General features: G+C 42.8%; 1 protein-coding gene across 1 annotated transcript in view; it reads right to left on the bottom strand.

Annotated features, from left to right (window-relative positions):
- HPGDS (hematopoietic prostaglandin D synthase) overlaps nucleotides 1-7126 on the bottom strand; it is an 89663-nt gene extending 82537 nt beyond the window's left edge. Inside the window, exon 1 of the mRNA XM_019526578.1 lies at nucleotides 7068-7126. The gene's annotated coding sequence lies outside the window, so the exon portion shown is untranslated. The remainder of the gene's footprint in view (nucleotides 1-7067) is intronic.
- Between the last annotated feature and the right edge of the window lie 10961 nt (nucleotides 7127-18087).

Raw genomic sequence — 18087 nt, 5'->3', positions numbered from 1 at the left:
GGTAAGAGGACACAGGCAGACTAAGCTTTCACCAAAGTCTAATACTGAGTGATACATACCTCAGATTAAATCCTGCTTGGTTTTATCACAGATAGCTGGTTCATGTCAATGAGGTCAGCAGTATTTGAATGCAATAGTGAGACAGACTTGAGATGAATTTCTTCCAAACAGGAAGAAAATATAACTAAGTTCTATCATTGAGAAATCCTAGCTGAGCGTGCAAATCTGTTAAAATACCAGAGACAATTTTTTTTTGTAACGCGGAACTGATGAATTATATTTGACATTACTTAATAAAAAAAATTTCAGAGGTAGCAGAAGCAGCTGATATGAGCAGGGGATAGACATGTGCTTGACAGACCTGCTAGCAATTTGTGTGTTCTGTAGCCGACAGAACAAAAACAAATAAAAGAGGAGATCTTAAATAACCCCCATCAATGATTGCAGCTTTTCAGTTGACATAGAAACAAAATCATGGAAAAGCTGGGCTGGAAGGGACTTCAGGAGGTCCTCTAGTTCAAACCCCTGCTCAAGGCAGGATTGTCACTATCTAAACCATCCTAGACTAGTGTTTGGCTAAGCTATTCTTAATAATACACATGAAAGGGTCAGTTTATTTTTAAATCAATCTTAAAGTTCAGCTTTAGGGCCATGCAAAGCAAGGCCACAAAAGAAAAGGTGGGGGTGGAGGCCAGGGGGCGGGGAATAAAGTGACCTAGGAGGGAGAAAACATGGGACTCTGTTCCTGGCTTGGCTTTCAGGTTGACCTTGGATAAGTTGCTCCACCTTTCTGTACTTCAGTTTCCCTTATCTGAGATCATGGAAATTCCTTTGTAAAGTTCTTTGAAACCTCTGGGTTAGAAGTGCCAAGAGGAAGGCAGAAATTAACTCATCTTCCTCCTCCTCCATTTCCCAATTTTATACTTTCAATGAACCTAGTGACTGGATCCCTTTAGTTAATTAGTCATGAAAAATGTGAATCCACAGCATTTAAGTCAACTGAAGTAATTTCCATGAAGTGTGGGTATGTGCACTGGACTGCACAGTTGTTACTGCACAGTCATTTAGTACTTGTTTAAGCAATATTACTGTACAGTCCAGATGCTGCACAGGTCTTTTCCCACACTACTACACAGTAGGTCATTGCTACTGTGCAGTAGCGTCAGCATCATGGTTCATGCCCGCTGCTGCTACATCACTGTAACAATGAGCTATGGCGATGTAGCGTCTCATGTAAATACACCCTGTATTAGGTTTTGGATCACATTCCTAGGATTAAATTCTGTTTCTTACTCATAGAGTTAGTGGAACTAATCCTGTCAGTAGGGTAATCTGTTTTTTACCCTAACAGTATTAATCATGCGACTAATTCTAAATTATAATAGGGTAAAAGAAACATTGATTTCTTTTATGCTGCATGATGCTTAAATGCAAGATGCTGTGTTTCCCTACTCAGTGGTCCCAACCTCATAGGTATATAAGCACATACCTAGCTAAGTATTAGTCATTAATGAAACTAATTATCAGATTTATATGTCTTCCTAACTCAAAAGAGGCTCAGGGCAGCTTATTATAAAAACAAGATAAATTATAATGAGAGATAAAAGTATTAAATAAAGTTATATGCAATGCAACAAATTCTCTATGCCAGCAGCCTGCAACCTGCAGCCTATGAGCTGGATCCAGCCCATGGAGCCACTTGATCCAGCGCACAGATGTGGGGATTTGGTGGGGTGGGAGACTTCTGCAGCAGTTGCTATCTCATGCCACTATGGGGAAAAGCACCAGTTACAGAAACTCTCCCTGTGCTGCTGTTGGGAAAAGCAGTGGTGGCACCTGGGTCCTAGGACCCTCCCACTGATCTGGGACTTGAACAGGGTCACTCTGGCCTGCAACCTACAAAGGCTGCTGACAGCTGCTTCAGACAATGTATTCTGAAATGTATTCCTGGCTGTTGGCTTTTCAATGTTTACTTCAACTCCCCTTGAACCACCTTGTTAGCATGCAATGACCCTGTTGGAATCCACTGTGTCTGCTGCTGACTCAGTGTTGCCAAATTCTCCCCCGTACTCCAGTCACATACAGGGAGATGGAATGTAGAGGCACATACGGGGACATGCAAAGTATTTGCTGAATTGAGGAGGATGGCAGTACTGTAACAGTATATTACTGTTAATGTCTTGGATCACAATGCTTTATTCAGATCCACTACAAGATTCCCTTTCTGACCTCAGAATTCAGCATAAGGTTTTCAACTTCAATCTGAACAATGGTTACAATTTTGCTTTTCTTTAGTTTTGAACCCAGCTATTTCTTTAGAATTTATTTTATACCTTTGCACATTTTGATTGGCTAGTCGTTGGTCAGACCCAATTTAAATTTTGGTTTAGCTTGTTTTGTAAAGCATTCCAGATAATTTCTTTGAGCTTATTAAAAAAAAAATCCTGTATGAGATACTTGAAACTGTTGGGTGCTAGGCAACAAAAAGTGAAGTAAGCTATCTCAGGAACCATCCAGCAATTTATCAATCTAAAATATTTGATTGAACATTTTAACTTTTTGGTGTCTTTCTGGAGCACGCTGTGATGGAATCATTATGTAAAACATAAGCCATTCCTATCACTGCCTCTATCATTCATGCCTATAAAATGTTTACCTCTTTTGTAATTTTTTATTTTATCCAGAGAATTAAGTATTCAATTAACAGATCTTTGTCTGGTGTAGCTCAGCATAGCTCCAAGCTGAAGTCAGGCCAGCTAAAATTCTGGTTCTATCAACATACAAAAGCCATGACTTTTATTAAATATAATTATTTCCTAATGTAGTTTTAACTCTATGGCACTTCTAATCTAAGTCTGTATTACATTTAATTGCTTCTGCCACTTACTTGGCCTCTGATAGTCATGTGCCCCTGCTAAGAAAACTCACGCCTTCTTGCACCTGATGGTGTGCAGCATTCAGGCCACAAAGATTACACCATTCTCTGTGTTCCATTTTATATAACTAGATTATCCCAATTTGTGCTTTTAGTCTAAAAGGCTTACAATCCATGGAATGTAAATATTGATAAAGATTATATAATGAAGAGGAATTTAAAAAAGACTTTCACATGGTAAACTTGAGTTTATAGTTAAATGCAACTAAAAATTCTTTCCCCATACTTATGCAGTCCACTGCAAAAACCACGGATGCTATTAGGCTCATATTAGCAAAAGACTAGTGGAAAAGCAAATTGGAAGCAAGGAGAGAATTTAAACATTGGAACACAGAGGTTTAAAACCTTTCTAAAATGGAAGGAACCATGGAAAATAAATGTTGTTATTCAAACTCACTCCCACATACCAATGACCTATTTATCTTTATTAAATTTCCCCTATTGAGCAATACAGCTGGCCCCACACATACCATAAGGTTAACATGTTCAGCCATGGAGAATTTCTTATCATCTTTGGCCCTGACAATACTAAGCGGATGATTGGCATCCAAACTGGGAGCAGAGCCCCACCATGTTTTGAACCTGCATGCTCTGGCCACCATCCTGAGATACATTTATGTAAAATGTTTACTGCCACATGGTCTTTGATTCTGGTACAGTGTTTCATAGTTTCATAGATTAAGGGTCGGAAGGGACCTAGTAGATCTTCTAGCCCGACCCCCCACCAGGGCGGGAGAACAACAAAAACCCCAAAAACAAGAAACGGGACTCAAATGAGTCCAGCCAGGTAGGCATCCAGCCTCTTCTTAAAGACCCCCAGGGTAGGGGCCAGCACCACTTCCCTTGGAAGTTGGTTCCAGCTCCTAGCCGCCCTAACTGTGAAGTAGTTTTTGCGGATGTCCAATCTATACCTCCTCTCCATCAACTTGTGCCCATTACTCCTTGTTATGCCAGCGGGCGCTAGGGGAAACAGCGTCTCCCCCAAACCCTTCTGGTCCCCCCTAGTGAGTTTATAGACGGTCACCAGGTCCCCCCTCAGCCTTCTCTTGTGGAGGCTGAATAGGTTCAGGTCCCGCAGTCTCTCACTGTAGGGTCTGCCCTGTTGTCCCTGGATCATGCGGGTGGCCCTCCTCTGGACCCTCTCCATGTTGTCCACATCCCTCTTGAAATGGGGCGCACAGAACTGGACACAATACTCCAGCTGTGGCCTGACCAGCGTCGCGTAGAGGGGGAGGATCACCTCCTTGGCTCTACTCGAGATGCACCTGTGGATGCACGACAAGGTCCGGTTAGCCCTGCCAACCATGACCTCGCATTGTCGGCCCATGTTCATCTTGGAGTCCATAATGACTCCAAGATCTCTTTCTGCCTCCGTGCTCTCAAGTAGGGAGTTCCCCATTGTGTAAGTGTTATTAGAAATAATTATCAAGAGATGGGGAGAAGGGGTCCCTGAAAATAACTATGGTCCCAGTAGCTGCATCATGTAACAAATGACCTAAAGTGACCAGAAGGACAATTGCCCCTGAAGGCTTGTCTACCATCTTTCCAAATTATACAGTTGATCCAATAAAAGATATTACCCAAAACACCTACTTTTCACATATTTCCTGGATTATCGTGGCTACAGTGTCATTCAAACCTTACTATCAATAACCAGGTTAGTTGAAAAGAGTATATAAACAGCTAAGTTTCTTGGCACCCTGATGTCATGTATTTTTCCCATACGTCTGAAACTGGTATTCATGAGCCTTTTTCTGTAGATGACCAATGGGAGAGTACCCTTTGCACTTTATACACTACTTTGGTCCTTGTGGTGAGCAAAATATGGGCACATGTATGCCTTTATTGATCTCAGCATAGTTTGGGGACAGTTTTCAAAAGCCATCTGTTTCATTCAGGTGTGTTAATTATGCTGGTAAGTTATATTTTGCCCACAGATTATTATTTAGCTCCACCAAACACTGAATTACCACTTGACTGGTTAACACCAAACTGGCTAGTCGAGGACCTGGAGTGGTCTATGTAGCCATTTTCCAGTTGGCAACATTAACCTGGTTCTAGACTGGTACAGTTTGCATGTCCTAGCATTGGAAAGTCAGCCCAAGCTCTTAAATATGCCCCAATGTTCCTCACATGGAAATTCAGTATCATCTGTTGATTGTTATATCAGCTGCATGGCAACACAAGCTCATTGTATTAGCTTTTTTTGTGCCAAAGGAGCTATGTGGAAATGTGGAATCTACAGCAGCTCTGTTTGCCATGTTACAGTATAAGCCACTTCCTATAGTTGTTGAGGCACTGTGAACATGGAATATCTGTTCACTTGCATATCAGTTCAATCTACACAGCTTAGACTAACCTGTAAAGATTGAATCAGTTCAGCGTTGGGCTTTTTGACTATCTATACTGAGCCTATAAGTGGTGATAACTAATATACAACTGCAGGCTTATTATCACCCAGGACATGGGTAATGTAGACTTCAGGTCAGACATAGCCCAATAGGTAAGAATGGTGGCTGCCAAGGTCATTAATAGGGACAGGGTTACAAAAGTGGAAATTTCCACTACCACCAATGACATTAGTCTGAATCATCTCAGTAAATGGAAGCTTGTGGGGAAAAAATGCTGGGAATTAATGACAATATGTGGAGGTTTTGGAAATTGTATGACTGCACTGATATGCATAACTAAACAGATACAAAATTGTACTATATCATACTGTACTGAAGTTTGAATGGAATAGTCACTAAGTCATTCTTTTTTTCCTTTAAACAAATGAAGTCTAGAAAACAAATATTTAAGTTTTCCCTTCTGTGTGTACTTCCTTCCCTAATAGCATCTGCTGAAGTAGGCTGTTGCCTATGAAAGCTCATGCCTCTTTGAACCAGTTAGTCTCTAAGGTGTTGTCCTGCCCTATCTCCTTCCCTAATAGTGAATTCCTGACACACTGACTTAGTGAATTCCTGACTCCTTCCCTAATAGTGAATTCCTTCACAAAGCATAGTTACATATTTTTAGTTTGGATAGATTTTATTTCAGATCAAGGACAACTAGAAGAATGTAAGCACCCTCATGCCGATCTTTTGACAAGGCTAATGCCAGTCTGGGTACTAAATTCCTGAAACACAGAAAGCCATGGCAAAACACAGGAAGCCATGACAGTGCATTTCAAAAGAAAGAAAACACGTTTCATTTTAAATCCCAGTTACTAAATTCAAAAGAAAACAATGCAGCTAAAGGAAGCAACATGTGTCTTCTGCATAACAGTGCTGGAAAGTAGGTGTATAGCAATGCTGGAAAGTATTACAAATAATGTTGGATGAATAGGAAGAAAGGGTGTTTGGGGAAGATGGATTCCTGAGACAGGACTGAATAGAAAATGACCTGGAGGGCACTTTTAATGCTGCCTTAGACATCACTTAATTCTTCTGACATTAAACCTATTTTAGTGTTGGTTACACAGGCATAAATTTCAATTTTTATTTGCAGTAAAATAGTGGTTTAAAATGTTTTACCTTTAATAAAAGGATTTCCTACAATTTAGCTCATAATGGGATCAGACTTCGCATTCTGAGTCTCCTGCCACTGTTTGGTTGTATTTGCACTTCCTGCACTATGGCTGTGTTTCAGACAAATGTTCTGATTATCAGGATGGTTCAGTTTTAATGATATTAATTCAATGGTGACAAAGAGGAGCGATTTGACTCACTGGGCTAATGGACTGGCTTAGGAAACCAAGACCCAGGAAACTGGGTCATAAGTTTTGCAACTATTGCAGTAAACTTACATGTTTCTCTAGATCATAAAACCTTCAGCAGAGAAGACTATTAGTAGTGTAAAGATAGAATAGTAGAAATGTTGCAGGTATGACAGATACACTTGCAAATTAATGCAGGAATGGTTGTGTATAGCTAGCAACTGTACTTGGCTACAAGCAACCACAATTAGTTTCTCATAATGATTTCTAATTGAATTCCCCAAACTGTAAAAGTGCACTATTTAAGTATTTTTAAATAAATGATAAAAAATAAATCCTTATTGCAGCAGCAAATTTATAGAGAAAATAAGAATTGAGAAAAAAGAACAAGAAATCAACTTCTTTGGTTGCATGCAAGTTTTAAATTTCACTTACTTCAGTTTCAGGAATGTGTAGTCCTGTCTTCAGTGAAGAGAAGCAGTTTCTCCGACTTGAGAAGGATATTTATAATCAGATCAGTCACAGGCCACTCCCAAGAGATTAGATTGTCCAGTCATAAAGATTGCCCAGTCATAAAGTCTTTTACATCATACATCCTAACACGTCATTTTTCATAGATGATAAAAAAATAAACCCTGATTGCAGCAACAGATTTATAGAGAAAATAAGAATTGAGAAAAAGAAGTCAACTTCTTTAGTTGTATGCAAGTTTCAAATCTCACTTACTTCAGTTTCAGGAATGTGTAATCCTGTCTTCCATGAAGAGGAGTAGTTTCTCTGTGAATCTGTTTACGACTTTATGACCGGACAATCTAATCTCTTGGGAGTGACCTGTGATTGATCTGATTATAAATACCCTTCTCAAGTCAGAGAAACTGCTCCTTGTAGATTGAACCAATAAGCAAGTGAACCAATATCCACTTTTGAATCCAGAAATGTAGCCACATGCCTGCAGTGGCTCAGACCAGGAGCTGGGGGGAGCTAGAGCATGTTTCCCTGCTCAGCTGGAGCAGACAGTTTGAGCCAAGGCTAGCCTACCTACTCTGCAAGGCAGAGTTTATGAGGGAGGTACAAAGCATGCTGGGATGCTGGGGTACTGTGAGTTAACTTGAATCTGGAGGGATACTTGAACTGGGACAGATGTTCAATAAACTGTTTTAACCTAAAACAGTTAAGCCTGATACTACACCCATCTATCTTTATCTTAAAGCAGTGTTAGCCATTTTGAAAGTGGTTTATGTACACTGAACTTCTGTTGCGTTATAGATTCATACTGGTTTCTGATCACTTGCACCGGTTTATGTGTAATTACTGTCCCTAGCCTAATTGATAAAACTAATGGCTGGGCTTGATGTATAAATTGTCAGTACTCTTTTAAGATCACTGGAAATAGCTTAATTTTTACCACCTTGAGGATCTTGTTCTTCTGTTAGCCTTAACTTTCTTGCACTCTAAACTTATGGAAACCATTCAGTTTTGCTGTGTCTCAGTTTATTCCATTGTAACTGGACTGTAGTAATGATAACTTATCAAAGAGGAAGTAGAAATGCTTAAATCTAAAAAATGCTTTCAGATCCTTATGGGACTGATGATAAGGTAAGGAGCATCTAGAATACTCCTATTGATATTCTACAGAGCAAATTGGTATTTACCACTCGTGGATTTAAGTTGCTGCTTCTGAATCAAAACAGGCTTGTCTGATAAGTTCTTCCTTGTTCTCTGGCAACATGATCTTTTAAGGCACAGCCTGGTGTTATTATCTATATATTTGCCTTTTCAAGTTGAAAAATAATTCCAGCACCATGGTTGTAAGCATACTTCTCAAGCTCAGAACTCTTCATCCTTCAGCATTTTAATTCTATCAATTTGAGTAACTGACTACAACTTCCGTAAACTTATTTTAAAGTTGCAGTAACTATCTCAAGCCATTTTTGATGCTCTATTCTGGCTGGTAATGCAATTTTTCTAGGCATTCTGTGCCTGCCTGACCTCATGTAAATGCTCCCTGGCTGCCTTGGAGCATGCGCCCAGGGTCTGCCACAGAGGCTGCTCCTGCAACTGCTATGTTGGATTGTGTTCTCCCCAAAGGATTTCCTGACACTCACCTGCCATGATTTGGATCTTCCATGCAGTAGTGGGGCTCCTTCTTGTAGTGGTCTGCGGGTCAGGCATTACTCCCAACAGGTGTTCTTGGGGCTTCGCCTCCCCTACACCCCAGCCATGCACCACCCTCTTGGAACAGCCAATTGGTGGTTAGCCTGATTGCCTTCTGGTGTTGCCTCCTGCATCTTTGTCTACTCTGGTCCCCATTCTCCAACTTCACTCAGGTGTATTCAGGGCGGTGAGCCATCCCTGATGATGTGCTGGGTCCCCCTCTTTATGCGAAGGTCCCCGAAGTGGTCCAGGCTTGCTATGCCCTTTGAGCGTTGCTTATGACCCTTTTTACTTGCCCTAAGGCTTAGAGAAAATTAAGAAAAGAAACAATTAACTGAAACTCTTGGGAGGGGCCTTAGCCAGTCCCCACTCACACTGCAGACTTTGTTATCCCTTGATGCCTTCCTCCCTGGCCTAGGTCCCTTGCCATCCAGGGCTGCATCTCTTTTAACTAACTGTCAGAGCCCTCCAAAGGGTCCTTCCCCAGCCTCTCCTCCTTCTGGTCATGCAACTCTTGCTCAGCTTGAGAGATGGCTCTGCAGCCTGTTCCCTGCCATGTCCCCACAATTGTTTCCCCGCTGGCAGCTTTTATCTCTGCTGGGCAGCGTTCCTTGATGACTTCATCCTCCCACTCCAGTCCCAGCCTCAGATAGAAATGGCTGATGAACTGCATGCATGTTCTGTCCATCCATGGCTGTTCCTATAAAAGGTAAGTTTGCCTTGTTCTCAGGGCTTTTCTTTTTCTTGTTACAGCAGCCTGTTTCTGCCTCAAGCCCTGCCGTAGGAGGGGTCTCCCTCCCCTTTCCCTTTGTCCCCTTGGGGGACATTCATAAACATTGTGAATAAAAATTGAGACCCCCCTTCATGTTCTACACAGACACAGATTTGTCTGTGTAGAGCTTGTTTGGAGCACTGTTTAACAGATCCACTTGATGAAATCTGCTATGGTAATAGGTGTAATAGGTGTAACATTAAGAATGTTTGAGAGACTTAAATCAATGTTTGCAAATTTTGTTCAACATTCTTCACAGGTGTAGAATTAACCAGAGCATTTTTCTGCATTATGGAGGTGCTAAATTCTAGGGTTCGTAGCATTATGTATCTGACACAAAACTGCTAAGTGCTGTGCACAAAGGGGAAAAGCCAGGCTTACTCTCTAGGCCTGGGCTGCAGGTAATTTGGGTCTCGCACAAACTTCAACCCCAGCCCAACTCCCAGGTTTCAACCCTGTTTAAAACCACCAGGCCTAATTCCTGGGGAGCCAACCCAAGGAATCAATGCCTTCCTCCCTGGTATTAATCCTTTGAAACCTCAGAAAAGAGGGAAGAAAAGGAGGAGAGAGGAGTTCCCAGACAGTGGGACAATTCTCCCTCTTTCTCTTCTTTACCTGAGTTTCCCTTTTCACAATCTACAAATTCCTTCTCCCTTGGAGGAGACTTTGCTCTTCAGCAGCCCATAGCAGCTTCTGCTCCTCTCCAAACCATCCAGGCTCACCTTATATCCCTCCACATGACATCACCCTGGCCTTGACTAGTCAGGGAGGGACACACTCCAGTCTTTCTCTTAACCAATCTGCCTGAAAAGTCTTTGCTCCCCATGGCCAGTCAGGCCAGAGGACTTTATATATTTTTCTCAAATACAAGGCCCCAGCTTTCCATATGCACAGCACATGGCCAGAACAACAGGGACCATCTTGCCCACATAAAATAAACACACACACCAAAAAAAAATCCCACAATGCACAATCAAAAGAACATATTTTGCCATACACAACCTAAGTATGTGTGCTTGTTACACCAACGTGTAAGAGCTGAGGCCATCCTTCAACCCTGCAGGCTAGAAGAGAGAGTATAGGAGTGGGGGTGGATATTTCACATTTATTCTATACAAACAGAACCTGAATGGTTGAGCTGAGTGGAGGTGGAGATTGCACCCAGAATGACAAAACACAGTAGTGCCAATTTGTACTAGTACAGGTGTGCAAAACTCATGAGAGAGGCTTAAAAATCTCCAGATTCTTTTAAAAACAAATAAATTTGGGACACTTTTTCTTTTTGAGTCTTCCTGGCACATTGATTTTATTTTTGCAACAAGCAGGGATAGTGACTTAATCCTTCGTAAGAGGTTTTCATTCAGTGTCCTGATTCCAGTGTTTTGGATTCTCAAAAAGTATCCAATTTTTGTGAATATTTTGTTTAAAACAGAAGGATAAGACTGAGGAGTATTAGGGCTTAGAAGGCAACCAGAGTCAAGAAGGGCAGATGATTATCTACCTTTTTTTTTCTCCTTGCAGTTGTCAATACCCAAAATAACCTCTAATGCTCGTCAAACCAAAACACAAAGGTGTCAAGAGACTCATTCCACCATCTCTCTGCTGACCCCCTCATGCAATGTTAGCTTTGGTGTGAAAGATGTTTTAAACAAAACAAACTGGTTAAAATAAAGAAGGGGGTAGTTCAGACAAAAATTAGTCGCCTGAAACATGCATGTTTAGAGCAGGATACTGAGAATCACAGCTTTGGGGGACTGGGTTGTGGCGTGTGTGATAAGTGTAACCCAGGTACACCAAAGGGTGTGTCCTATTCTCAATAGGATGAGATGGGTAGACAGGAGGGGGTGCTGTGAGAGGGATGCCAGAATTTCGAGCCTATCCCTCTTTCCTCTATAGAGTTAGCTCAAGCCCAAAGTTTCTAACTATATACAATTTATTGAATTATAATATACATAAAACTAAATACCATATGCATATATTTACACAGTGAACACTAACCAATAACCAAAGTCAAACCCTAAATAACACTATTTACAACATCACAATACAACATTTCAATTGCAAAATATAAGGCGCAAACATGAACAATCTTAATGACATCTATTCCTTAATATAGTCCCTGACCCATGGCAAGAGAGAGTCCTTCTTCCAATGGGGTCCTTTGAGGGGTGTCCAGGAAGTACCTGGGGCCCCTCCCCTTAGGGCCTTGATTAGGCAGGGGGCTGCTCACCCAGCCCCTTCTCTGGGTTTGCGCGCCCCAAATGTCTTTCCCCTGTAGGACCCAAGGGCCCAATCACTCACGCTCCCTCAGGTGGCAGAGGTCAGGGTGCAGCTTGATCAGGTTTTCTCTGCTGGAGTGCCTCTCCAGGCCTCTCCCATGCCACTGGGCTCCTCCCCACCCTGTGCCCCACTCTGGGCACCAAGGGCTCAGCTCCTCTCAGCTACGGCACTTCCACTGCTGGCTTCTGAGTGCTGGGCCACACGCTGCAGCACTACTACTTCCCCGTGCCCTGGCTTCGGCACCAAGGGCTCCTTTAGCACAGGCTGTGCCCTTCCGGCTCTGTCCATCTGTCCTCATAATGGGTGGCTAACCCAAACAGCCTCCGCTGCTCCCTGGCTCCCAAGGCTTGGATCTGTGCGCTGCCCTGTGCACCGTAGGACCTGGCCGCTTGCCGGGAGATGGGGCCTGAGCTTCCTCACTGCAGCCCCGAAGGTCCTGCTGGGTTTACAGGCTCAAGCCGCCACTTGCAGCTCCCAAAGCCTGGGCTCTGTGCAGCAAACTGTGCACCATGATGGACCTGAGCATTGCTCCCAGGGCTGGGTCTCTGTGCACTGTCCCTGTGCACCATCAACAGCCCAAGTGGTCTCACACCACTCCCAAGGCTGCTCCTCCAGTGGCAGCTTCAGAAGCCTTGGGCTTATTGCCTGCTGAGAGAGAGCTCCCCAGCTTTTCTTGGCTCCGCTCTTCTTGAGTCCCTCACATGCTGCCTTCAGCTGTAACCTAACCATACAGAGACTAGCCTGGCCATGCAGCAGTTGTGGTGGTAGCAGCTTCAGCCCCAGCCCTGGAGCCAGAGCCAGAGCTACCATTCCTGCTGTGTAGCCAAGCTGGGGCCAGGGGCTGTAAGGGTAGCTGCAAGGGGAATGTAAGTGGCATGGGGTGGGGGTGGGAGTGGGGGTGGCAGTGGAGAGCAAAGGCAGGGTGGGGAGCAGAGGCTGCAGGGGGCAGGTGGTGGGTTATGGGGGGCAGTGGCTGCATCTCCAACTCTTAGAAAGGGTAAAGACCATAGAGAAGTAGGGTTGGAAGGGACTTCCAGAGTTCATCTGGAAAAACAATGCAGCAGGGCAACCAGCATGGGTGTGTAGCAGGTAGATCATGCCTGACTAATCTGGCTTCTTTTTATGACCAAGTACAAAACACTTAGACACAGGAGTAGAAACGGATATCATTTACTTGGAGTTTAGGAAGTCCTTCAATCTTACCCCATTCTCCTAAATAAATTAAGAGGCTGTGACTTAGATGATTACACAGTCCGGTGGGTTGCAAATTGGCTTGGTGGTCACACCCAAAGAGTGATGTTGGATGGGTTAGTATGAACCTGGAAGGATGTGGGCAGTGGGGACCCACAGACCTTGGTCCATGGACCTGTACTCTTCATCATGTCTTCATCAGTGACTTGGATGTGGGTGTGGAGTGTACTCTGTCCAAGTTTGTGGATGATACTAAATTGTGGTGTGAAGTGCACACCCCAGAGGGTAGGGAATGACTGCAGGCAGACCTGGGCAGGTTGGAAGAGTGGGCTGAACACAACAGGATCTAGTTCAACATAGACAAATGCAGAGTGCTGCACCTAGGGCATAAAAATATTCAGCACACCTCCTGGCTGGGAAGTGACCCTCTCAGCAGCAAAGAAACTGAAAGGGATCTTGGAGTCATAGTGGACTCCAAGATGAGCATGAGTCATCAGTGTGATGAAATCATCAGCAAAGCTAACCGTACTTTATCATGCATTAGCAGATGCATGACGAATAGATCCAAGGAGATGATACTTCCCCTTAATGCGGCATTGGTCAGACCGCAGTTGGAGTACTGCATCCAGTTTTGGGTGCCACACTTCAAGAAGGATGTTGATAGAGTCGAGAGGGTCCAGAGGAGGGCCACTTGTATGGTTAGGGGCTTACAGGACAAGCCCTATGAGGAGAGACTGAGGGACCTGGACTTCTTCAGCCTCCACAAGAGAAGGCTGAGAGGTGATCTTTTGACCGCATATAAATTCATTAAGGGAATGCAGCAAGGGATCGGAGATGCTCTGTTCACCAGGGCGCTTCTTGGGGTAACAAGGAACAATGATCACAAACTGACAGCAGATTTAGGCTAGACATCAAGAAGAACTTCTTCATGTTAAGAGTGGCCAAAATTTGGAATGGGCTCCAAGGGAGGTGGTGCTCTCCCCTACCTTGGGGGTCTTTAAGAAAAGGCTGGATAGGCATCTGGCTGGGGTCATCTGACCCCAGCACTCTTTCCTGCCCAGGCAGGGGGGTCAGACTCAATGATCTGATGAGGTCCCTTCTGACCCTAGCATCTATGAATCTATAAACCCCCTGCCTGAAGCAAGATCAGCCCTATCCAAACCATGCTATACAATCCATAATCCATAATCTGGGAGTTGGAGCCACAGCCACTGCTTCACCTCCTGCTTGTACTTAAATCCAAGATAAGGGGCTTCTTTCCCTTTGCTAAATGGGGGGGGAACACATTGTAGATTTGAGTAAATATGGTAAGTATCTGCTTCCCATAAGATCCGTGAATTCATGCAAAAAGGGTTGAGGATCTTAACCATGTGAATTAATTAAAAAAAAAAAACCAAACGATCTGCTTTGTTTGGGTTTACAGCAAAGTTTAAATAAATAGGAATACAATTAACAAAGCTACATATAGATGATGCATGCGTTAACTGTTTTTATTTTCTGTCTCTTCTTACAGTGTGGCAAGTTCATCTAAAAGGCAAAATTCAGGCCAAAGTTTAATGAACATTTTTCTTTCAGCATGGAAGTTTTGGTTGTTTAAGTCATAGTAGTACCTTTCATCTTTTTGTGAACGCTTAACCCCCACTTTGCTTTTCAAAGCCCAAAAATGAGTTTGTATTCCATGAAAGTACTAAGTTAACAGTTCTCAGCTCTGCCTAAGAAAATATTTATTTCTCCTGCAGTGCAGCAATTTTTAAGTAAAGTTTGTCTTCTTCTAACTTTGTTTTAAATTTTTCTTTACACTTTTGGATAAAAGGTTAAAATAATTGTTATGTTTGAGATATAGGAATATAATAATCGGTGTCATAGTTTTTGAATGTGCTTTGTTTTATACATGTTGTGTTGTGTGGCATGTATATGTGTGTGTCATGTTATGCATGTTTTGCTTGTTGCAGAAAACATTACTTTTTGTGTGCATAATTATTGCTAAACAAAGTGGTGCCACGTTATTTTTTGTTTGTTTTTTTATAGTGTGCCCAATAATGCAGTGTTGTTGATTACTGCGGATTCATTCTTTTTCTTTTCAGATTTGCAAAGGTCTTTTCAAAGATATACATACAGGTTTATGTTTTTGCTGCCTTAAAAGTAGTTATTGGTTCTTAGCAATTCTTGTTGGTGACTTCATTATATGTCCATGTTTACATTTTGAATTAGTTACTACTGTATTCTATACAACTTCTTTTCCTTTTACTTCTTTGTCCTTTAAAGGCAGCACTTGTTTACAAAAGAAAAAAAGCATTTGTTGGTTTTAGCAAAATAAGAAAACTGAGGCACAATGTTTGCTAAATTAAACATTAACTCATTTTATATTTACTAACTTAGGTGAACAATGTTTGCAAACAGTGCTTCTCAGTAGGAAAATGCTTTGTAAGATGTAAACAGCAAGAGGCTGAGACAAGACTATGTTGAATTCCCATTTCTCTCTCCCAGCACATGCCACAAACTAATCACTTTTGGTAGCCTAATAAAGAAACATACTTGCTTTCAAACTAAGCCTCACCCTGTGGTCATTGCAGCAGAGACTGAGCAGAGGGTTTGGGGTGGAAGTCCAACACCTTTGGATAAAGCAGAGTTCAATCCCCCACATATATATCCATGGGGTGTTTTGTCTAGTCAGGCGCAGGGAAGTGCTGAGCCTGCTGGCCCAAGTTTTCAGGGACACATTTCTTCAATACAAATATTGTATTAACCTAATCCAAGATGATTTCAAATTTAAGATGACGCCTCAGTGATTAGATTCTATACATGGAAAATTATAAATATAAATTTGTTATATTTATTGGGGGGGGTCATCTTAAATTCACCCCCACACTGTTGTGGTGGGGAAACAAGAGATAGGAGGATAAGGGACCAAATCCCCCACTTGGACCTCCATGCCTGTGTTGGTCCCCCCACCTCTTGCTCTTCCCCATGTCTTTGCCTGTCCCCCAGCCCCAATGCCACCCCTGCTGCCTGCTTCTCTTGCTGCTTACCTTCTATGGCAGCTATGGCTCCTGCTCCAGCTTCAGGGCAGTCAGCAGTGGCAGGCCTGGCCCTGGCTCTGGTCCAGCCCAGCTAGGCAAAAGTAGCAGCTAGTGGGGAGGGGAGGGCAAATCCATGGTGGGGCGGGCGGGGCAGGACAGGTGGCAATGGGGAAGTAAATTTTTGTAGTCTCCTCCCCAAACCACATACTGCAGGTCTCTCCCATGCACCCCCCCCACTGCCACACAGTGTCTCTCATATTCCCCCTGCTGTGCACTCCCTCCCCCTCCAAACCAGTCATTCAGGCCTGGGGCAGGCAGCAGCTCAGTTCAGGCTTCAGCCCAGGGGCCATGAACAAAGCCAGAGCTGAGCCACTACCTGCTCCAGACTGGTACTCGAAATCTAAGACGAGATTTTTCTTTCTCCATGTTGATTGGGGGTGGGAGGAGGGAGGAATCTCCTCTTGAATTCAGGTAAATACAGTATGTGCCACTTGAAATCTAAGTTATATTAATGGTGTCTGTTTACAATTTGAGATTCACTCAAAATAGAAGCCACTGCCCAAAGCACTTAACTGCATAGGATGGCCTGACAGGACTAATTTAAGGAAAAGAAAGGAGGAAAAAACCAGAGAGGTGATGGTTCATATATGTTTTTAAGGTCTAGCTGCTGTCATAACCATCAAGGACTAGAATCAGTTACTTCTTGCTATAAAGTTAGGATTTCAATTACTTCATGCTATTGTTGGAAAAGACCACAACAGTTCTGTTGTCCCATAGTTTAAAGCCTTTTTACTCGACAAATTGGTTGGTAATGTTTCACACATCCAGAGCAAAGGGGCTTTATACAAGCCTCCTGGGTTACTTGTGTGGCAGACTTACCAATTCAGCCTGGCACACCCTGGGCTCAGAAAATCTTCATTTTGATTGGTGGAGCCAAGCTTTCAGGGTGTTTGGACCTGAAAGCTTGCAACAAAAGATTTTTTTTTGCTACTATTTAGTTGGTCTCATAAAAGATATCACCTCTAGCACAAGAATGTTGTCTGCTTCTGCACATGGATACAGTTCTATTCTGACACTTAACTATAGAATCATGCAATATTTATATTACTAGTGTATTTTAGAAGTGTTTTGTGTGTCAGTGAAATTGGTCATGATTGACTGTGTCCTTGGCTAAATGGGTGAGACAAGAGGAAGTAAGGATAGGAGTACTGGCAGCAGGGGAACAAATGAGGCAAATCCCAACACTGAATCAGTTCAAGCTGCATGCCTTTTGAGTTTCACACATTTCCCTTCCCCTTGCAAGAAAAAACACACAGCTTGGTCTGATTTTGGTTTGATTCGAAGGCCTTAACAGACAAAGCACTTGAAACTGTATAAAGTAATAGGCCTCATTTGGAGAAGGGTACAGGCCTCCTGGGAACTGACAAGCATGAGACTGTGACCCACGGAAACAGACCATATGTGAGGACATGAAATATTTTAGACCTGCCGGGGCTTCCATGGGGAAGCTGAATAACCACTTGCTAAATGAGGGCTATCCAGGAGATTTTTGTTGTTTGCAAGGTGAGCTTTCCTGGAATGCTTTAGTTTGCTTTATGAAAGCTGGTGGCCACAGAATAATTCTTGTCCTCTCTGTAGAGAGGACAGAAATGCTGGTGGTGAATTGAAGTCAGACCTGCCAAGTTAATCATAGTATACACATAGAAACCTGAACCTTGATGTTGAGACCTTGATGTAGAGTCAGTCTCCACTTTTCCTTTTCCATAGATTCAAAAGGAAACAATAGCTTGGTCAGTTTCCTCCTTCCTTATAGCACCTGGAAGGTTGATTATATAGCAAGCAAGCTGCTATATTCTGGTACTAGTGATAGCAACCATTTCTTAGCTTGATGCCCAAAAGTATTGTATCCAAAGAGCCATGGCAAAGCCACAATCAATGAAATCTTTTTCATCCATTCAATACAGAAAAACAAAATAGTCCTACCTTCTTCTCTGAATGCAACGTATTGTTTCCTGGATGATTCAGAGTTGTTCCCAAA

Source organism: Gavialis gangeticus, unplaced genomic scaffold, assembly GCF_001723915.1.
Source record: "Gavialis gangeticus isolate Ggan-Ray unplaced genomic scaffold, GavGan_comp1, whole genome shotgun sequence".
Taxonomy (NCBI): Eukaryota; Metazoa; Chordata; order Crocodylia; family Gavialidae; genus Gavialis; species Gavialis gangeticus.
Note: the sequence above shows the minus strand (reverse complement) of the source record. Positions and strands in the feature narration are given on the sequence as shown.